Source organism: Salvelinus namaycush, chromosome 21, assembly GCF_016432855.1.
Source record: "Salvelinus namaycush isolate Seneca chromosome 21, SaNama_1.0, whole genome shotgun sequence".
NCBI classification, from domain to species: Eukaryota; Metazoa; Chordata; class Actinopteri; order Salmoniformes; family Salmonidae; genus Salvelinus; species Salvelinus namaycush.
Window position 1 is genome coordinate 40,872,566 of NC_052327.1, and position 24,150 is coordinate 40,896,715.

Sequence of the window (24,150 nt, forward strand, 5' to 3'; positions counted from 1 at the left end):
GTGGTGTCAGCATCATGCTGTGTTTTTTTTTCAGGGACTGGGAGACTAGTCAGGATCGAGGGAAAGATGAACGTAGCAAAGTACAGAGAGATCCTTGATGAAAACCTGGTCCAGAGCGCCCAGGACCTCAGACTGGGGGCGAAGGTTCATCTTCCAACAGGAAAACGACACGAAGCACACAGCCAAGACAATGCAGTAGTGGCTTCGGGACAAGTCTCTGAATGTCCTTGAGAGGCCCAGCCAGAGCCCGGACATGAATCCGATTGAAGATCTCTGGAGAGACCTGAAAATAGCTGTGCAGCTACGCTCCCCATCCAACCTGACAGAGCTTTGGAGGATCTGTAGAGAAGAATGGGAGAAACTCCCCAAATACAGGTGTGCCAAGCTTGTAATGTCATACCCAAGAATAATTGAGGCTGTAATCGCTGCCAAATGTGCTTCAAAATAGTACTGAGTAAAGGGTCTGAATACTTAAGTAAATTAAATATTTCATATTAATTTTTTATAACTTTCCAACATTTTCTAAAAAACAGTATATTTTTGTCATTATGGGGTATTGTGTGCAGATTGAGGACAAAAAACATTTCAATCCATTTTAGAATAAGGCAAACAACAAATTGTGGAAAAATTCAACGGGTCTGAAAACTTTCCGAATGCACTGCATATCAAACATATCATTTTTGAAAATGAACATTGTTTGAAACTGGCAGGCTAGTTAATACTCCTTGAGTGTAGCAGCTTCTGCTTTGATGATAAAATCATTGACGGACACTTTGATCTCCGCTGGAAAGAAGGAGAAAACAGTTGTCAAACACTACAGATCTATAGTTCAGGTGCTGTTTGTCAGGTAAGTGTTAGCGATTCTCCGGTACTTTTGCATATGTTTTAGCCCAAGGTTCTGAAAGTAGCACTCAAGCCAAAAGTGGTCCCCGAAAAATGCGCACTACGTAACATATGTGCAGATATGTGCACTACGTCATTGCTCTCTCTCTCTCTCTGCTGTATCCACTCCAACCTCATTGGATAACACTGGGCAGGCCTCTTGCTAGCTGTTACTCAAATGTGAGGGGCTGAAGTTCATGGGCTAGAACTCAAATTGCTAGGGAGCTGGCCCATGGCACCGCTTCAATAATACAGTTGCTGTCACGCTCGTTGACGGAAGAATCAGACTAAGGTGCAGCGTGGTAAGCGTACATCATTTATTTTGATGAACACGAAAAAACAATAAACTACAACCGAACGTGAAGCTACATGCAGTGCAGAAAGCAACTACACACAAACAAGATCCCACAAACTAAAGGTGGGAAAAAGGCTGCCTAAGTATGATCTCCAATCAGAGACAACGATGATCCCTCTGATTGGGAACCAGACCCGGTCAACAAAGAAATAGAAAAACTAGAATGCCCACCCAAATCACACCCTGACCTAACCAAATAGAGAAATAAAAAGGCTCTCTAAGGTCAGGGCGTGACAATTGCTTTCAAACTAGGGATTTCATGGCTAATTGAGGTAAGACAGTAATTCTGCTCACAGGTTATGCAGGTACAAACTACACATTGACACATCCAGCCCAAAGCGGGATGTTTAAAAAATACTTTCTTATTCGCCAAAGCAAAGTATCCCATACCAACTTCTCCAAAAACCATGGCAGATGACATCTGGTGTGCAAGCTATAGGATGATGTGGATTGTAAGAGAATCAGACATGCTAATTATGTGTGTTAGGACCAAGAGAGGCCTTATGCTGTTACTGTTGTTACTAGTGGAGTTTATTTTCCATTCTTCTCTCCTCCTGTTAAAGGGCAGTGTTATCATACAGGGCAGGGGGTACTGGGTGAGGGGCAGCTGGGTGGTAGAGAAAATGTCTATATGAACAAACACCCTTCACTCCCCCACCCAGTACAATATAAACTCAACCACCCACCCACCCACCCATACTTTCTCTCACAACAATGTCCAGTTTAACAAACCCACACATACTTTTTTTTGGTACTTATAGTTGTGGTGTGGTTTCATATAAGCCCTTTTGGGCTTCCAACCTCACTTGCACACCGTTTTTTTTATTTTTTATTTGTACTGTTTTGTCTTTCACTTCTTTTCTTTGGTGTGAATAATTAAAACTGCAAAAAACTAAAACCACTCCTTCAGAGAACACCCACAACTTTCTATTACTGTTTTCCTTCAACTTCCCTGACCTTCCGCCCTACCTCTCCCGTCTCTCTAATTCTCTGTCCTCCATCTCTCCTCCCTCTCTTTCTTTCTCTCCTCTATACCTCTCCCTCTGCTCTCTCCATACAGTGCCCATGGTGTCGTGGCAGTGCCTGGCATGGCATTAACACTGGGCTGTATGAGAGCGCCTAGTAGTGCCAAACGGTTATGAATGCTCTTAGCGGGATGACTAACAAGCTAACCGTGAAATCACTGTGCTTCTGAACAAAGAAAGCCAGGGAAAACAACCGGACGAAAAGAGAATCCCTTAACACACACACCACCCTGCTGCTAATAGGACTAGGATGGCCAGTCTCTCTCTGTTTCTTCTGCAGCACAGACACACAGGGCTGAAACAGGGCTGAAGAGCTGTATGAATGTTGATCAAATCAGGCTAAATCATATGTTCATTCTATCATCCCAGGAAATGGAAATGTATTAAACGCATTGTCAACGTCATCTTGAAGAGAATATAAATAAAGTGAGGTTTAACTGTCAGGTTTAGATGGAATGAGGAGGCTTTGCATTGTGTTCATCTCTCAAAGGGAATCATGAGCAGAACCAGGAGTTTCACCTGACCATGTAAACTAAGAAGGAACAACTTGGGACCTTGCGCCACCCCTTCACATCTCCAGGGGTTTCTGGACTGGCTCTGGTCCAAGTTTCAAAAACACCTTTGGGTGGTTGTTATGACATTCTTACCATGTTCCCTCTCTCTCTTTACTTGGAGAGTACATGTACCACCCTTCACTGAGAATAGCCATTCAGCAGAAGTGACATGGAACACATGTTGTGCAAAATGCTTTGGCTAATTTCATTGCTGGAGAGATGGGATGAGAGGTGAGTGTGAGAGGAGCACAGGCAGGACAGAATGGGTTAGACACTGCCAGGCCTGCCTAATTACTTCACATCCGATCACAACAACAAAAACTACCCCTCCTCTCTCCATATCTTATTCAGTTTCTCTATCTCCCTCCCCACTTCCTTCTAACCGCTCTGTACTGTGTTATATACTACATTGCGATATGCTGTGCTACTACGAGCTAAATCCCATCCAGGTCTTATACAGTGCTAGCATAGGTCTCATGAGTGTTCAGCTGGGTTGTATCATGTAGTGCTACTGTGTACTTGAACACAGCCAGCCTTCATATTTGACCAGCTTTTTGTTGTGCTGTGCCCTGTTGTGTTCTGTTATGTAGTGTTCTGATCTGATGTGTTGTGTTGTGTTCTGATGTGTTATATTGTGTTCTGATGTGTTGTATTGTGTTCTGTTATGTTATGATGTGTTGTGTTCTGTTATGCTGTGTCCCGATGTGTTGTATTGTGTTCTGAAGTGTTGTATTGTCTTCTGTTATGTAGTGTTCTGATGTGTTATGTTGTGTAGTGTTCTGATGTGTTGTATTGTGTTCTGTTCTGATGTGTTGTATTGTGTTCTGATGTGTTGTATTTAGTGTAATTTCAGTTACAGTTTACAGTAAAATGTGTTGTGTTCTGTTATGCTGTGTTATGCTGTGTTCTGATGTATTGTCTTCTGATGTGTTGTGTTCTGATGTGTTGTGTTCTGATGTGTTCTGTTCTGTTATGTTCTGTTATGAAGTGGTCTGATGTGTTGTGTTCTGTTATGTAGTGTTCTTATGTGTTGTGCCCTGTTATGTTGTGTTATGTTACGTTGCGCTGTAGCCTCACCTTTGGCCATCTCCTTGCGGAGCTGCAAGATGGCGCTCAGGTCACAGTCGACGGTGGCATAGGCATGGGGGATGGTGGTCTTGGACTGCGTTAGCCTCTGGTCAATGACACGCCACACGTTGGAGGCAGTGATCTCTGTGTAGGTACACTAGGAAAAGAGAGGAGAGGCGAAAATTGAAGAATGTCAGTCGGTCACTGTGCAGATTTATGTTTCTGGATGATTTTATGACTCAGCTTCCAACAATAACTCCATTCTGGACAAATTCACTTTCACCTGAAATGTAACCCCCCCAACTGTCACGCCCTGGCCTTAGTATTCTTTGTTTTCTTAATTATTTTAGTTAGGTCAGGGTGTGACATGGGGAATGTATGTGTTTTTTGTAGTGTCTAGGGTGGTTGTAAGGTTTAGGGGGTTTATTAGAGTAGTTGGGTTTATGTTTAGTATAGTAGTCTAGCTGTGTCTATGGTTGAGTGTAGGTATCTAGGAAAGTCTATGGTTGCCTGAATTGGGTCTCAATTAGAGACAGCTGGTTATTGTTGTCTCTGATTGGGAGCCATATTTAAGGCAACCATAGGCTTTAGCTGTTTGTGGGGAATTGTCTATGTCGAAGTGTTTTGTGTCAGCACTTATGTTTGTATAGCTTCACGGTCGTCTGTTTTGTTGGTTTGTTTTGTTTTTTCCTTCTTTAAATAGAAAGAAGATGTACTTTCCACGCGCTGCGCCTTGGTCCTCTCTCAGTCCCTTTGACGATCGTGACACCAACCCTTCCTCCCATTACAGGTTACAGACACTCATCTGAAGTTAGACTTTCCTCTGAAGCTATAGTACTCTCGATGCTATTTAAAAAATAGTTACAAAAGATAGATTGATTGATTGTGATCAATGTTGCTGAACTAAAAATGGGACCAACTCTAAGGTGGTATATTGGATCATTTATTTGTGACTAGTCAATGTAGTGGTCTTGAAAATACAATATGGGAAACAAGACAAGGAGGAAATGTGCCATTTTTATAAACATTACTGAAATAACCATTATGACTAAATCCAGGACGTAATTTCCTAATTTACTGTGTAAATCTTTCCTTCAGTAACCCCTTCTGCAGTAATGCAACATTTAGTACTCAACAAAGTCATGAAACTTAACAGGATCTTTCCATCCGCATTACAGTGATAAAGATGCAGGGATGGAAAGCAGGCTGGGTGCCTGACCATGGCCAACCCCAACTAGTCTGGGTCGTCTTTATGAGGCTGCTGCTTGGAGTGTTTGGACAGGCCTGGCTCTAGCTTGGCCAGGGTCTGGGCTCTGTCTGAGTACAGGAGGAGCCTTCTATCTACTTCACAATACAGAATTGTCCAATAATCACTAGACTACTCGAAACAAAGGCATCAAATCAGGCTTAACAAAACAAAGCTATCAAATAAACGTACAAATACAGTTGAAGTCGGAAGTTTACATACACCTTAGCCAAATACATTTCAACTCAGTTTTTCACAATTCCTGACATTTAATCCTGGTAAAAATCCCCTGTCTTAGGTCAGTTAGTATCAACACTTTATTTTAAGAATGTGAAATGTCAGAATAATAGTAGAGAGAATGATTTATTTCAGTTTTTATTTCTTTCATCACATTCCCAGTGGGTCAGAAGTTTACACACACTCAATTAGTATTTGGTAGCATTGCCTTTAAATTGTTTAACTTGGGTCAAACGTTTCGGGTAGCCTTCCACAAGCTTTCCACAATAAGTTGGGGGAATTTTGGCCCATTCCTCCTGACAGAGCTGGTGTAACTGTGTCAGGTTTGTAGGCCTCCATGCTCGCACACGCTTTTTCAGTTCTTGTCACGTTCCTGACCTGTTTTCTGTTAGTTTTTGTATGTGTTAGTTGGTCAGGACGTGAGTTTGGGTGGGCAGTCTATGTTTTCTGTTTCTATGTTGGTTTAGGGTGACCTGATATGGCTCTCAATTAGAGGCAGGTGGTTTTCATTTCCTCTGATTGAGAGTCATATTAAGGTAGGTGTTTTCACACTGTTTGTTTGTGGGTGATTGTCGCTGTGTCTGTGTTTATTGCACCACACGGTACTGTCTCGTCTCGTTCGTTCGTTCTTTCTTGTTCATGCGTGCTTCGTTATATGTAGTTTGCATGTTCAGGTCAGTCTACGTTGTTTGTTTGTTATTTTGGAAATATTCAAGTATAGTTCGTGTCAGTGTTCGTCGTGTCTAATAAATTCATTATGTCTACATACCTCGCTGCGTGTTGGTCTGATCCATGCTCCTCCTCATCCGAGGAGGAGGAATATGACGACGATCGTTACAGAATCACCCACCAAACCCGGATCAAGCAGCGGGTTAACGGACAGCGCACGAAGCAGGATTTCTGGTCTTGGGAGGAAATCATGGAAGGAAAAGGACCATGGGCTAAAGTTGGAGTGAATCGCCGCCCATGGGAACAGCTGGAGGCAGCTCGGAGAGCGGAGGAAACCGGAGAGAGGAACCGGCATTATGAGGGGACGCGTCTAGCACGGAAGCCCGAAAAGCCCGCAAGTACAACCCAAAAATTTATTGGGGGGGGGGGCTAAGAGGTAGTGGGTCTAGGGCAGGTAGGAGACCTGCGCCCACTTCCCAGGCTAACCGTGGAGAGCGGGAGTACGGGCAGACACCGTGTTACGCAGTAGAGCGCACGGTGTCTCCTGTACGTGTGCATAGCCCGGTGCGGGTTATTCCACCTCCCCGCACTGGTAGGGCTAGATTGAGCATTGAGCCAAGTGCCATGAAGCCGGCTCTACATATCTGGCCACCAGTACGTCTCCTTGGGCCGGCTTACATGGCACCAGCCTTACGCATGGTGTCCCCGGTTCGCCTACATAGCCCGGTGCGGGTTATTCCACCTCCCCGCACTGGTCAGGCGACGGGGAGCATACAACCAGGTAAGGTTGGGCAGGTTCAGTGCTCAAGGGAGCCAGTACGCCTACACGGTCCGGTATATCCGGTGCCACCTTCCCGCCCCAGTTCAGTACCACCAGTGCCTACATCACGCACCAGGCTTCCAGTGCGTCTCCAGAGCCCTGTTCCTCCTCCACGCACTCTCCCTGTGGTGCGTGTCTCAAGCTCAGTGCCTCCAATTTCGGCACCACGCATCAAGCCTCCTGTGCGTCTCCAGAGCCCTGTACGCACTGTTCCTTCTCCCCGCACTCGCCCTGAGGTGCGTGCCCTCAGCCCGGTGCCTCCAGTTCCGGTGCCACGCACCAGGCCTACTGTGCGCCTCAGCAGGTCAGAGTCGGCTGTCTGCCCAACGCCGCATGCACTGCTCGTCTGCCCAGCACCGTCGGAGCCATCTGTCTGCCCAGCGCCGTCGGAGCCATCTGTCTGCCCAACGCCTTCTGAGCCATCCGTCTGCCCAGCGCCTTCTGAGTCATCCGTCTGCCACGAGCCATTAGAGCCGCCCGTCTGTCCCGAGCCATTAGAGCCGTCCGTCAGTCAGGAGCCGCTAGAGCCGTCCGTCAGTAAGGAGCTGCCAGAGCCGCCAGCCAGTCAGGAGCTGCCAGAGCCGCCAGCCAGTCAGGAGCTGCCAGAGCCGCCAGCCAGTCAGGAGCTGCCAGAGCCGCCAGCCAGTCAGGAGCTGCCAGAGCCGCCAGCCAGTCAGGAGCTGCCAGAGCCGCCAGCCAGTCAGGAGCTGCCCTACAGTCAGGAGCTGCCCTACAGTCAGGAGCTGCCCTACAGTCAGGAGCTGCCCTACAGTCAGGAGCTGCCCTACAGTCAGGAGCTGCCCTCCAGTCAGGAGCTGCCCTACAGTCATGAGCTGCCCTCCAGTCATGAGCTGCCCTCCAGTCATGAGCTGCCCTACAGTCATGAGCTGCCCTACAGTCATGAGCTGCCCTACAGTCATGAGCTGCCCTACAGTCATGAGCTGCCACCCAGTCATGAGCTGCCACCCAGTCCGGAGCTGCCACCCAGTCCGGAGCTGCCACCCAGTCCAGAGCCAGCCATCCAGAACTGCCCCTCAGTCCAGAGCTGTCTCTCTGTCCGGAGCTGCCCTTCAGTCCGGAGCTACCTCTCTATCCTGAGCTACCTCTCTATCCTGACCTACCTCTCTGTTTCGAGCTATCGCTCTATCCCGGTGCTGCCCCTTGTCTCGATGTTACCCAAGAAATCAAGTGGGTGGAATAGGAGGGTGGTCAGTCGTAGGGGGAAACGTAAGCTGGGATTGACTATGGTGGGGTGGGGACCTCGCCCAGAGCCTGAGCCACCACCGTGGTCAGATGCCCACCCAGACCCTCCCCTAAACTTTGTGCTGGTGCGCCCGGAGTTCGCACCTTAAGGGGGGGGTTATGTCACGTTCCTGACCTGTTTTCTGTTAGTTTTTGTATGTGTTAGTTGGTCAGGATGTGAGTTTGGGTGGGCAGTCTATGTTTTCTGTTTCTATGTTGGTTTAGGGTGACCTGATATGGCTCTCAATTAGAGGCAGGTGGTTTTCATTTCCTCTGATTGAGAGTCATATTAAGGTAGGTGTTTTCACACTGTTTGTTTGTGGGTGATTGTCGCTGTGTCTGTGTTTATTGCACCACACGGTACTGTCTCGTCTCGTTCGTTCGTTCTTTCTTGTTCATGCGTGCTTCGTTATATGTAGTTTGCATGTTCAGGTCAGTCTACGTTGTTTGTTTGTTATTTTGGAAATATTCAAGTATAGTTCGTGTCAGTGTTCGTCGTGTCTAATAAATTCATTATGTCTACATACCTCGCTGCGTGTTGGTCTGATCCATGCTCCTCCTCATCCGAGGAGGAGGAATATGACGACGATCGTTACAGTTCTGCCCATATTGGGATAGAGGGCAGGGCGTTGAGATGGCCACTGCAATACCTTGACTTTCTTGTCCTTAAGCCATTTTGCCACAACTTTGGAAGTATCCTTGGGGTCATTGTCCATTTGGAAGACCCATTTGCGACCAAGCTTTAACTTCCTGACTGATGTCTTGAGATGTTGCTTCAATAAATCCACATATTTTTCCTCCTCATGATGCCATCTATTTTGTGAAGTGCACCAGTCCCTCCTGCAGCAAAGCACCCCGACAACATGACGCTGCCACCCCTGTGCTTCACGGTTGGGATGGTGTTCTTCAGCTTGCAAGCCTCCCCCTTTTTCCCGCAAACATAACAATGGTCATTATGGCCAAACAGTTCTATTTTTGTTTCATCAGACCAGAGGACATTTCTCCAAAAAGTACGATCTTTGTCCCCATGTGTATGTGGAGGTTTTGGAGCAGTGGCTTCTTCTTTGCTGAGCGGCTTCTCAGGTTATGTCGATATAAGACTCGTTTTACTGTGGATATAGATACTTTTGTACCTGTTTCCTCCAGCATCTTCACAAGGTCATTTGCTGTTGTTCTGGGATTGATTTGCACTTTTTGCACCAAAGTACGTTCATCTCTAGGAGACAGAACGCATCTCCTTCCTGAGCGATATGACGGCTGCGTGGTCCCATGGTGTTTATACTTGCGTACTATTGTTTGTACAGATGAACGTGGTACCTTCAGGCATTTGGAAATTGCTCACAAGGATGAACCAGACTTGTGGAGTGGAACTTGGCTGAGTTCTTTTGATTTTCCCAAGATGTCAAGCAAATAGGCACTGAGTTTGAAGGTAGGCCTTGAAATACATCCACAGGTACACCTCCAATTGACTCAAATTATGTCAATTAGCCTATCAGAAGCTTCTAAAGCCATGACATAATTTTCTGGAATTTTCCAAGCTGTTTAAAGGCACAGTCAACTTTGTGTATGTAAACTTCTGACCCACTGGAATGGTGATACAGTGAATTATAAGTGAAATAATCGGTCTGTAAACAATTGTTGGAAAAATTACTTGTGTCATGCACACATTAGATGTCCTAACCGACTTGCCAAAACTATAGTTTGTTAACAAGACATTTGTGGAGGGGTTGAAAAACGAGTTTTAATGACTCCAACCTAAGTGTATGTAAACTTCCAACTTCAACTGTATGTTAAATAACAAAACTAAAGCAAAAGTCAAGGTTCCGTTGTTAGGCAGTTATAGACTGAGAGGCCAGAGAAACCTATGTGTGTGTGAGTCATCATGCCACAGTATCCTATTCCCTCACATTATCAGATTATTGAAATCAAATTCCCCCATCACCATACTACTTATAAATAGGTTAAAGTGTTGTCTTAACACTGGAGGTGGGCTTTTTCTCTCTGAGCGATGTACAGCGCCCTGACACAACTACCGTGACTTATCAAGAGACCCAGGAGCCTCTCTGCCTCCCTTCTGCCTCCTCACCCGCCATCTGTCAAAGGAAGCCGAAGTGATACTGATGTCTCATTTGGAGTCCCAGCAGTCACTGAGCAGCAAGGGCACTTTCATAGAGAGAGTGAGATAAACCTGAGGAGACCAAAGCCGATCGTCTCTTTATCCGTTTCTCTATATTTTTAACAGACATGTTGAGACAGTCGCCTGTGTTGGAGGTTTCTGGTGCTCTCATCGACATTCGGTTACTCCCTCGTTAAGCCGAGAAGGAGGGAGGGATGGCTATCAACACCAATGTTTTGCACGGCTTACAGACGTCGTACACGTCTCAAACCAAAGGGCTTTATCAATTAATCAGTCAGTCAATAAATACATTTTTACATGGTGTTCTGTTAACACTGTGACCTTGGTGCCAGCCAGAAAATAGAAAACGCTGTCAACAGCACACATTCCAAATTACAGTGAGGCTAGAGGAGTTGGTCAGGACCCGGTCAGAGGTCCATGTCTTCAGCTCTCTACACTGTCTCCACTGACCAGATGATTCGGTCTGGATAACCCGTGCACAGCCAAAAGCCCCAGGTCTCTGTCTGTCAGTCTATCGGATGGCTAGGTCTCTCTCTGTGCATGAGGAGTAAGGCGATAGGCATTCATGCTCACTTTGCATGGCATCATAGGGGCTGTGCGTAAACTCTCCTTTTGTGCAAACAACGATAAGGATCTGTTCCATAGAAAACATATCAGAACACATGGCTTAGGGGGACTATTAAGCTTAGGGGGACTATTAAGACACTGCTAATGTCTTCTATGACCGATTATTCATAGACTCTGGAGCAGAATGGTAATACAATGTTTGTTTGTATCTGAAGCCTAGTTGTTTGTGTTTGGTTAACCTCTAACGCCTCACAAACCCGGATCCGGGATCCCCCCCATCAAAAAAGCTGACTAGCATAGCCTAGCCTAAAGCCACAGGGATATCATGTAATAAAATGTTCATGAAATCACAAGTCCAAGACACCAAATGAAAGATACACATCTTGTGAATCCATTGGACAAGTCCAATACAGCATATGAAAGGTACACATCTTGTGAATCCAGCCAACATGTCCGATTTTTAAAATGTTTTACAGGGAAGACACAATATGTAAATCTATTAGCTAACCACGTTAGCAAAAGACACCACTTTTTTTACTCCACCAGTTTTTTACTCCATCAGTAGCTATCACAAATTCGTCCAAATAAAGATATAAAGTGTCTGTAATTATTCTGTCTGCTTTCGGTGCAATTTCTGATTGTAGCTGCAATGTAAACTATGATTTATACCTGAAATATGCACATTTTTCTAACAAAACATATGCTATACAATAAATATGTTATCAGACTGTCATCTGATGAAGTTGTTTCTTGGTTAGTGGCTATTTATATCTTTATTTGGTCGAATTTGTGATAGCTACTGATGGAGTAAAAAAATGGTGGAGTAAAAAAGTGGTGTCTTTTGCTAACGTGGTTAGCTAATAGATTTACATATTGTGTCTTCCCTGTAAAACATTTTTAAAATCGGACATGTTGGCTGGATTCACAAGATGTGTACCTTTCATATGCTGTATTGGACTTGTTAATGTGTGAAAGTTAAATATTTTAAAAAAATATCTTTTGAATTTCGCGCCCTGCACTTTGAGCTGGCTGTTGTCATAAGTGTACCGGTGTCGGGCTGCAGCCATAAGAAGTTAACAACTATAACGAATAAAAACATGACCGGAGATACAGAACTGCTAAAACGAAAGCTTTGCAGGAGGCCATTGTGATGTCCCTGATGCGCCAGGCGCCCCGTTGAAAAGAACGGTACTTCCGTTCCACGGTCTTATATAGGGCCCCAGATTGCGCAATCCACTCCATTCAAATTCTCCCCGCTTACTGACATCTAGAGGAAGGCGTATGCAGTGCATGTAGCCCGATGGCTTACATGGGGACTTATAAACTGACCTCAGAACAGGGACCTCGATTTCTGAAATCTCACTCCCTGACAGGAAATGTGCTGCAGAATGAGTTCTGTTTCACTCAGAGAAATAATTCAAACGGTTTTAGAAACTAGAGAGTGTTTTCTATCCAATAGTAATAATAATATGCATATTGTACGAGCAAGAATTGAGTACGATTTTTACAAAGTCGAAATGGCGCCCCCCTAGTGTCAAGAAGTTAATTCCCTAGTATTTCTTCCAAACCCTGCTGGAATACAAAATAACTGTCTACTCACAAATCTCACCGGCTATAACATGCTTATTACTACCAGTACGTGGGAAGAGTGTCACGCCCTGACCTGAGTATTCTTTGTTTTCTTTAAATATTTTGGTTAGGTCAGGGTGTGACGAGGGTGGTGTGTGTGTTTTTGTCTCGTCTAGGTTTTTTTTTGTAGATTTATGGGGTTGTGTTCATTCTAGGTGTTTATGTAAGTCTATGGTTGCCTAGATTGGTTCTCAATTAGAGGCAGGTGTTTATCGTTGTCTCTGATTGGGAACCATATTTAGGCAGCCATGTTCTTTGGGTATTTTGTGGGTGATTGTTTCCTGTGTCAGTGTTTGTGCCATACGGGACTGTTTCGGTTTGTTCAAGTTTATTGTTTTTGTATTTGTGTCCATGTTCAGTTTTCCCTATTAAAACATTGACACCTACCACGCTGTGTATTGGTCCGATCCTTGCTACACCTCTTCAGAGGAAGAAGAGGATGACAGCCGTTACAAACAGGAATAAACAGGAAGAAATTAAGGACATGAAAGCCACAAATCACACCATTTAAATACCGATAGGCACGTGGAAAATATTTGCATAACCTTGGCTTTCTGATTGAGGGACTTATTTACTGCAATATGCTGTTCCTCCCCCACATGACATTATACAAATGTTACTTAAGGCTAGAAAGAGGCTCCAACACTTACAGGCAAGGGAGTCATGTGAAGTCAGGAGTCAATCAATCAACGTGAACCTTCTATGTGAATCTGTGACAACGTGCCCTCAATTCAACCAATCATAGATCTTGATAAATTGTGGGTAATGCCGATTATCTTCAGTGAATTGCAGCACTGAGAGAGGGCAAGGTAGAGTGTGTGTATAGGGTAAGGAGGGTAGGAGCCCATAGTGAGTCATACTAACCTTGAAGTGGTCCCTGTCTCCCTTTATCTGCTCGCAAACCAGTGAGTCTTGAAGAGTTAAACACACTCGTCTCTAACCCTGGCCTTAAAAACTTATTGTCAATGGGGGGCGCTATTTTCACGTTGGAAAAAATCGTGCCCAATTTAAACGGCCTCGTACTCTATTCTAGATCATACAATATGCATATTATTATTACTATTGGATAGAAAACACTCTCAAGTTTCTAAAACTGTTTGAATTATATCTGTGAGTAAAACAGAACTAATTTGGCAGCAAACTTCCAGACAGGAAGTGAAAATTCTGAAAATGGGGCTCTGTTTCAGGGCCGGCCTATTCAACTGGCTTATATTTATCGATATACATGTACTTCATACGCCTTCCACTAGATGTCAACAGGCAGTGGAAGGTGGAATGGGGTGTCTAGCTTGATCTGAGGTCGAACAAGAGCTTTTGGAGTGGCAGGTCAGGAATTTCCTTTCTCTACCAAGGCGCGCGAAGCACCTCGATATTGTCTTCTGATAAGCGTTCGGTTTACACGGCGAATATCTCCGGCTCTGATTTTATTTGATACATGTGATAATAACATCGTAAAGTATGTTTTTTCAACCGAGTTTTATCAGATTATTCAACGTTTATTGGGACTTTTGGAGTTTTCCGTTCTTTGCGTCGAGAGAAAATGGGAACGTCATCAACATTGGCTAGCATTGTGGCGCGAATTCGACAGAAGAAAAGGACATTCTAAAACCAAACAACGATTTATTCTGGACCAAGGACTCCTTGTACAAGATTCTGATGGAAGCTCAGCAAAAGTAAGAACAATTTATGATGTTATTTCGTATTTCTGTGGAAAATGTTGATTCCTATTCTCTGCCGTTTTGGCGAGCGCTGTCTCGCAATAACGCAAGCTGTTTGTTATGGTAAAGTTATTTTTAAAAACCTAACATGGCGGTTGCATTAAGAACCAGTGTATCTTTCATTTGCCATACAACAAGTATTTTTATGTAAAGTTTATGATGAGTTCTTTGGTCAGATTAGGTGAGTGTCCAAAATATCTCTGGAGATTCTGGTGAATCGATGCTACGTATTCACAATGTATAATCAGGATTTGTAGCTATAAATATGCACATTTTCGAACAAAACATAAGTGTATTGTATAACCTGATGTTATAAGACTGTCATCTGATGAATTTGTTCAAGGTTAGTGATTAATTTTATCTCTATTTTGTCGGTTTTGTGCAAGCTATTTTTGCGGGGAGTAAATTGCGTTGTGTGTTTGGCTACTGTAGTGAGCTAATATAAATATATATTGTGTTTTCGCTGTAAAACACTTAAAAAATCGGAAATATTGGCTGGATTCACAAGATGTTTATCTTTCATTTGCTGTACACCATGTATTTTTCATAAATGTTTTATGATCAGTATTTAGGTATTTCACGTTGCTCTCTGTAATTATTCTGGCTGCTTCGGTGCTATTTGTGATGGTAGCTGCAATGTAAAACTATGATTTATACCTCAAATATGCACATTTTTCGAACAAAACATAAATGTATTGTATAACATGTTATAAGACTGTCATCTGATGAAGTTGTTTCTTGGTTAGTGACTAATTATATCTCTATTTGGTCGGTTTTGTGAAAGCTACCTATGCGGTAGAAACATGGTGAAAATATGCGGTTGAGTCTTTGGCTATTGTTGTTAGCTAATAGAAATACATATTGTGTTTTAGCTGTAAAACATTAAAAAAATCGGAAATGATGGCTGGATTCACAAGATGTTTATCTTTCATTTGCTGTATTGGACTTGTGATTTCATGAAAATTATATTATATGATATCCCTGTCCCGTTAGGCTAGGCTATGCTAGTCAGCTTTTTTGATGAGAATGCTCCTGGATCCGGGATGGGTATCACTGAAAGGTTCTTGTCAATAGGGGGGCGCTGTTTTCACTTTGGAAAAAATCGTGCCCAAATTAAACGGCCTCGTACTCTGTTCTAGATCATACAATATGCATATTATTATTACTATTGGATAGAAAACACTCTGAAGTTTCGAAAACTGTTTGAATTATATATGTGAGTAAAACAGAACTCATTTGGCAGCAAACTTCCATACAGGAAGGGAAAAATCTGAAAACGAGGCTCTGTTTCATTTTGTTTGTTTTCGACGACGCGCGGGGGACCTCGACATTGTCTTCTGAAAAATGTTCGGTATACACGGCGAATATCTCCGGCTCTGATTTTATTTGATACATATGAGAAAAACATCATAAAGTAGGATTTTTCAACCGAGTTTTATCAGTTTATTCAACGTTTATTGGGACTTTTGGAATTTTCCGTTCTTTGCGCCAAGAGAGGATGGGAATGTTCGCGCCACAATGCTAGCCAAGGTTGCTAATTCGACAGAAGAAATGGACATTCTAAAACCAAACAACGATTTATTCTGGAAATAGGACTCCTTGCACAACATTCTGATGGAAGCTCAGCAAAAGTAAGACAACATTTATGTTATTTCGTATTTCTGTGTAATATTTTGACTCCTATTCTCCGCCGTGTTGGTGAGCACTGTCTCACAATAACCCAAGCTGTATGTTGTGGTAAAGTTATTTAAAAAAATCTAACACAGCGGTTGTATTAACCTGTTTGGGCTGCAGGGGCAGTATTGAGTAGCCGGATAAAAGGTGCCCATTTCAAACGGCCTCGTACTCAATTCTTGCTCGTACAATATGCATATTATTATTACTATTGGATAGAAAACACTCTCTAGTTTCTAAAACCGTTTGAATTATATCTGTGAGTAAAACAGAACTCATTTTGCAGCAAACTTCCTAACAGGAAATGGAAAATCTGAAATCGATGCTCTGTTCTAGGGCCTGCCTATTAATGTCCTTGATATTTATTAGTATAGATGCACTTCATACGTCTTCCACTAGATGTCGACAGGCAGTGAGAGAAGAAATGGAGTGTGTAACTTGATCTGGGGTCGAATAAAAGCTCTCGGCATGACGTGTCACCAGTTTCCTGTTTTCTGGAGAGCGCGTGAAGGGACCTGGATTTGCCTTCTGATAAGCTGTCGTTATGGACGACTAATATCTCCGGCTTTGATTTTATTTGATACATGTGACAATATCATCGTAAAGTATGTTTTTTCAATATAGTTTTATTAGATTATTGAAATTTATTCGGGACGTTAGGCGTGTTGCGTTGTGTGCCTTTGTTCAGGAAGGAGAGCTTAGCGCCACTTTGCTAGCTTTCCGTGCTAATTGACTGGAGAAGAGGACATTCTAAATCCAAACAACGATTGTTCCCGACAAAGGACCCCTTGTACAACATTCTGATGAAAGATCATCAAAAGTAGGACCCATTTTATGATGCTATTTCATATATCTGTCGAACATGTGAAATAGTCGTTTGCGCCCAGATTTTGGGTACTCTCTCGCTATACCTAAGCTGGATGTCGTAATGAAGTTATTTTTAGAATTCTAACACGGCGATTGCATTAAGAACTAGTGTATCTATCATTTCCTATACAACATGTATTTTTTAGTAACGTTTATGTATAGTTATTTGGTCAGAATAGTTGAGTGCCATAAAAATATCTGCACATTCTGGGAAAAAGACGCTACGTTAGCACAATGTATAACCACTGATTTCAGCTCTAAATATGCACATTTTCGAACAAAACATAAGTGTATGTATAACCTGATTTTATAGGACTGTCATCTGATGAAGCTTATCAAGGTTAGTCAAAAATGATATATCTTTTGCTGGTTTATTCGCTATCGCTAACGTGCCTATTGCTATCGCTAACGTGCCTTGATGAATGAATGCGGTAGTGTGGTAGGCTATTGTAGTAAGCTAATATAATGCTATATTGTGTTTTCGCTGTAAAACACTTAAAAAATCGGAAATATTGGCTGGATTCACAAGATGTTTGTCTTTAATTTGCTATACACCATCGATTTTTCAGAAATGTTTTATGATGAGTATTTAGGTATTTGACGTTGGTGTCTGTAATTACTCTGGCTGCTTCGGTCCTATTTGTGACGGTAGCTGTGATGGTAGCTGCAATGTAAAACTGATTTATACCTCAAATATGCACATTTTTCGAACAAAACATAGATTTATTGTATAACATGTTATAAGACTGTCATCTGATGAAGTTGTTTCTTGGTTAGTTTGGTTGGTTCTTGGTTAGTTAGGTTGGCTTTGTGCATGCTACCTGTGCTGTGAAAAATGTCTGTCCTTTTTTGTATTTGGTGGTGAGCTAACATAAATATATGTGGTGTTTTCGCTGTAAAACATTTTAAAAATCGGACATGTTGGCTGGATTCACAAGATGTTTATCTTTCATATGCTGTATTGGACTTGTTAATGTGTGAAAGTTAAATATTTCTAAAAAATATATTTTGAATTTCGCGCCCTGCACTTGAAGTGGCTGTTGTCATATTGTGCCCGGCTTCGGGCTTGCAGCCAGAAGAAGTTAAGAACCAGTGTATCTTTCATTTGCCATACAACAAGTATTTTTATGTAAAGTTTATGATGAGTTATTTGGTCAGATTAGGTGAGTGTCCAAAATATCTCCGGACATTCTGGCGAATTGTTGCTACGTATTCACAATGTTTAACCACGATTTGCAGCTCTAAATATGCACATTTTCGAACAAAACATAAATGTATTGTATAACATGATGTTATAAGACTGTCATCTGATGAAGTTGTTCTAGGTTAGTGATTCACTTTATCTCTATTTGTGGTTTTTGTGAAGGCTACCTATGCGGTGGAAACATGGTGAAAATATGCCGTTGTGTGTTTGGCTATTGTGGTTAGCTAATATAAATACATATTGTGTTTTCGCTGTAAAACATTTTAAAAATCGTAAATGATGGCTGGATTCACAAGATGTTTATCTTTCATTTGCTGTATTGGACTTGTGATTTCATGAAATTATATTATATGATATCCCTGTCCCGTTAGGCTAGGCTATGCTAGTCATCTTTTTTGATGAGGATGCTCCCGGATCCGGGATGGGTATGAAGTTAACACGCTCGTCTAACTTCATGATGTTTTCCACTGAATACAGGTGCACGGCAGTCATGCACTTTCTTAGAAGACTTTGTCCATCCCAAATCAAGCTCTAGCCCAAGAGCACTTTGTGTAGATCTCGATTTAGAAATGTGAGTGTTTAGTGCTAGGGCAGTTTGCTGTGTGTGTGTACTTACCGGTGCTCCAGGCTTACAAGGTATGGATTGAGGGGGATACATGGGCCTGCTGCCTGGTGGGAGTTGGGCAAGTGCTGGGGTGGCCATTGGACTGGGGACAGCCATTGCTGGGACTATCGTAACTGGAGCTGCCTTGGAATCAGGAAACTTTTTCAGGAGATTCAGGTCATCTCTATAGAGGAAAAGAATGGCACAAGGTTGTTGAGAATATACTAAACAAATGAAGCAAAATAGAAAAGACCCACACATTCACCACCACTTGCACCTATTACCCAGATCAATACAAAGTAAATATAATTTGAACAAGACCAAAGTAATGTAGGCTATGAGTACAGTATGACTCATGGAAGGTGGATCTGGGACCATGGGCTTTGAAAAGACTGAACACTGGGCCACTCCTCTGACACCCTTACAGTCCAAACATCCATATGCGCAAACACTCATAATGGAAATAAAAACTGCCCTCACTTTGCTCTCACACAGCTGTATGCAGTATGACAGTAAATACAGAAACACCAGTATGTAGGTAGGTAGCTAGGCACTAAGCAGCTATTTAGCTGTGTTGTGTTATTGAAGGTCTGAGGAAAGCATACATGATGTACTTTCTATCCCAGCGTAAACATCCAACTCTGGCCTTCCCTGAGTGACTGGGCCTATTGATATGGACCCTGCTTGGCTTTGGGGGAGAAAACACTAATATCTAAATGTATCTCAACCGCAGACCGGAGTCAAGAGCAAAAGTGGTAACTCTCGGTTATGAAATACTCCTAGGACCAGCACAGAGATTGGACGTGAGAAGAGAAGCACTCACCAATCATAAACAAACACTGCCCCACAATGGAGGCCAGGATCGGATGTCAGATGCATTCACTCTCTCATCGGACAAACAGAGCATGCATATCACATGGGCACACTGGGCAGGCTGAACAAGTTAGGAGATGTAGGTAAATAAAAAACCAACAGAACAAATATGAGCAACGAATGACGTCAACAACGCCCACACATCGCTCTCCAAATTATTATCTTTATCAATCCAACGACCAATCACAACCACTGAGTGAAAACAAAACCTGACTCTGATTATCATTAGTTTCATCAAGAGTTCCTGAAGCATAATTAATGTGGTTTGTCAGAAAGGCACCTGGCATGGTTCAAAGTCGGCAGCCATCTTAATGGTCAAAGTTTATTTAAAAAAAAATATTTGTAAAAAATAGTAAACAAATAAAAACGAATATATCTTGATTAGATAAATATTCAACATCCCCAATACAAGTCTCTTACAACCTTATTCTCTAAGAGCCATTATTCTTTTCAAAATTCTTCAAGCTCTGTCAAATTGGTTGTTGATCAACCTGTGCTTAGCTGTATTCGGTTTCTTTTCATCTAAAAAAAAACCCCATCCTAATCCTTGCCGATGACAAGCATACCTATAACATGATGCAGCCACAACCATGCTTGAAAATATGAAGAGTGGAACAGCGATGTGTGTGTTGGATTTGCCCCAAACATAACACTTTGTATTCAGGACATAAAGTTAATTTGTTAGCCATTTTTTTTGCTGCATTACTTTAGTGCCTTGTTGCAAACAGGATGCAAATTTAAAATATTTGTATTCTGTACAGGCGTCCTTCTTTTCACTCTGTCAATTAGGTTAGTATTGTGGAGTACCTACAATGTTGTTGATCCATCCTCAGTTTTCTCCTATCACAGCCATTAAACTCTGTAACTGTTTTAAAGTCACCATTGGCCTCATGGTAAAATACCTGAGCAGTTTCCTTCCTCTCCGGAAACTGAGTTAGGAAGGACGCCATCTTTGTACTGAATGGGTGTATTGATACACCATCCAAAATGTAATTAATAACTTCATCGTTCTCAAAGGGATATTCAATATCTGATTTTTTGTTACCCATCTACCAATAGGTGCCCTTTGCGAGGCATTGGAAAACCTCTTTGGTCTTTGTGGTTGAATCTGTGCTTGAAATCCACTGCTCGACTGAGGGACCTTTCAGATAATTGTATGTGTGGGGTACAGAGATGAGGTAGTTGTTAAAAAATCATGTTCAACACTGTTATTGAGCACAGAGTGAGTCCAGACAACTTATTATTAGACTTGTTAAGCACATTTTTACTCCTGAACTTATTTAGGCTTGCCATAAAAAAGGGGTTGAATACTTGTTGACTCGAGACATTTCAGCTTTACATTTTTTATTAATTTGTAAACAATTAATTTGTTATTAATTTTCTAAAAACATAATTCCAGTTTGACATTATGGGGCATTAATGGGTAGGCCAGTAAAAAAAAATCTAAATTTAATCAAATTTAAATTCAGGCTGTAACACAACAAAATGTGGAAAAAGTAAAGGGGTGTGAATACTTTCTGAAGACACTGTATGGATAACAGGGTTTGACGTTTTGTGATCGACCCACTCAGTTTTCCACCACAAAACACCAGAAAATGGCCAAAAAGAGTAGAATCAGCTCACCTGCTTTTACACGATGATTTGACTATTAGATGATCAACACTTCTTTAGATAAAAATAAAAAAGGAATAGTTCCACCATATTAAAATGAAAGTTGACCTGCACTTTAGCAAGAATTTAGTCATATAAAAAACGTAATCTTGAATTCGCCATGTGGTCTATATTAAAGAGCACTTCATTTCATTTAACATGCTTTTAAATTCAATATTGGTGCACAATTTCTACTTCAAAAGGGACTGGTTACATGAAACAACCCACCTGCTGCAACATTAGGATTTATTTGAAATGATCAAATAAAATAAAATACAATTAACATTGTCACCTTTATGACCAGACACTGCCAATTAGGCTCTAAACAATGACACCGTCACTCCTACAAAGAGAGCAGTGTGGACATGTGAAAGTAAAGGGTGGGGGAGAGATGGAGGAAGAGAAACTAAGAAGAGGAAAAAGAGATGTAAATAGAGTAGGAAAGTTCTGCCCCAGTATTCCTAATCTTTGCTTTCAGGGAGGGTGTGTCAAAGCCGGGAGGTGGGGCAAGGAGGGTGAGGCAGGTATCAGGTGTGATTGCTCAGAGGTCTCTAGTTTCACACCAGTGCACTGAGGCCCTCCAACCCCACATCTTTGTCTGAGCCAGCTGCCCCTGCTGCCCTTGTTCATACAGCCGGGAGAAGGCTGGGGCCACACCCTGCTCTCATTTTCCCTTTCCATGTAGTCCCTCTCTCTTTCCCTCCCTCTCTCCTTACCTCACTCTCATTGTTCTTGGTTATTGTTGGTGGGGACCTTGTTGGAATGTTGGAAATTGTCTAACCACACATGAGAGACACACACAAACAAATGTGCAGGAGCGAACGCATTCACTAATAATTGCAGAGTAAGCAGGCAGGCAGAAGAGCCCGGTTCCTTCAGGTTAGGTAAGCTACAGGAAGCTACATGCCCTCTGAAAACCTGAGCCAATTTGCCTGGGTGGCCAAATCACTACCTGCCACTCCTCTCTCCCTACCCATTCTGCTGATACATGCGCATCTGAATTCGCATGACAGCTCCTATTCAGGCTAAGAGAACACGGCGAGCCCAGCCAGTGAACAAGAGGAGATATGAGATTTAACACCACTGACTATGTCATTACCTCCCTGTGGAGTTTCTTTAAAAGGGACGAGGGCTGCACAGGGAGATTTTCACATTATAACTTGAAGAATAACCCCACAATATACATGTACCAAATATCTACCAAATATCCTCCTATTCCTCTGTATGATGGAGTGAGGTACAGTTCTCCATAAATCCCAAAGTAATATGAAGTGTCTTTTCCATTTGATGAGAACATCAATTGATCAGCTCATAAATCCTGAGCCCAGTCCCCAGTGTGTGGCGATGACATCATCCACTGATAGGCTACTGTGTGCTGCTAGCTGGCTCACTGGCTGGCTGATCCATCACAAGACATCTGATTTTCACACAGGCCATTTACACTCCCACTGACAGACAGACAAGGCAAAAGAGCCTCAAATTCTACGAGGAGGTGACTGGAATATGATTAAAGACGCACGCATAGACAGACAGACAGACAGACACACCACAGACACACGCATGCACAACTCCCTCCCCCCCCCCCCCCCCCCCCCCCCCCCCCGACTGTCCTGAGTCAAACCCAGACTACACTGCCATCTGGGACAGAGTGATGATCATGAAAACCTCTTCCTTCCAGTGAAGAAAAGCCTCATGTCCCCACAGAGAGGGAAAGATCTGAGTCTCTCATCATCAAACACTAGATCTACCATGGTCTATCATTCTATGAAAGGAATTCTGTGTTGAGGTATACTGTAAAGGCATAAAACGTAATGCTGATGTTGGTAAAACTAAAGCTTAGAGTTTTCACACCACTTATCAGAGGGCTATAAGACATCTAGAAAATGTATGCTGCGGACAGGTGGAGAATAAATCAAAAGTCTACCTAAAGTAAATGTACAGCATGCCTTGAAATAACTTACGACCACAGACTTCCGTGGACAAATGTTTGTATTTCTGAACCAACCGTTCCCATAAAAACACTATAAATCAGCAGCATTAAAAAAAACTCTACAGCATTTCTCTACCATCCGGCAGGCAAACATACAGTAGCACTCTGAAATGGTGGTTGTGCCTTTAACTTGGTATTGATGTTAACAACGGGGGACATAATCGACTATAATACCCTTGTTATATGAAGACAATATGGCTGGTTTAGACACACTTCCCTCTGAGGCAGACTAAATCTAAATGTTCACTTTTTAAAGACAAAGTCCACTATATGCTTATACAAGAACATGCCCTCACATGATAACCTATTACGTAATGTGACATTAGCTGGTGAACACCCAATAGTCTAATTTACAGCCTAGAAAAGGGCATTACCACAGATATTATGAAATAATATCCATGCTACGATATTCATGTATCATACTTGTGTAAATCAATCCCATTGACCATTTATTATGCTGAAACACATCCAGCAAGTGATAAATAGTCATTTCCAAGTCATTGAGGTGAGGTGAAGCATGGTAGAGATAGGTAGTGGTGCTTTATCCATCTGTAGCTACCCAGTCATATGTGTTCTCTAAACATGCCATACCTGTCAGTCTTAGAGAGGGGGAGAAAAGACAGCAGCCACATGCCTGTCATTGTGTTTGGATAAACATGGCAGGGGGAATGAAAGCTTGAAAGCCTATCAAGCCCTTTTTCTCCCACCTACACCCCACACACTTCCCTCCTCTTGAGTTTCATAGTAAACAATGTTCCCCAGAAACACAGGACCTTCCTCTTCTCCATGAAATTAAGATGAGTAGAGGAAAAGACACAGAGAGAAAGAGAGAGACAGACAGATAAAGGGAGAGAGAGCGAGAGAGTGAGAGAGAGAAAGAGACAGAGTACTGTTTACTGTTCATTTCTGATTGTTTATTTAATTTTTGTTTATTGTACATTTCACTTGCTTTGGCAATATAAACATATGTTTCCCATGCCAATAAAGATCCTTTGAATTGAATTAAATATATATAGAGAGAGACAGAGAGACTAATGATATCACAGTTGAGTTTGTGTCAGAGCTGTCATATCACCACTCCACATCGCATCTGTTTATTTTAGTTAGAAAACTTACTGAAGGGTTACTTAACAGAGTGG

The 24,150-nt window shown here is 42.5% G+C and overlaps 1 pseudogene; it reads right to left on the reverse strand.

The window, feature by feature from the left end:
• The window catches only part of LOC120065908, a 102,714-nt pseudogene that overhangs the window by 14,003 nt on the left and 64,561 nt on the right, over positions 1 to 24,150 (reverse strand).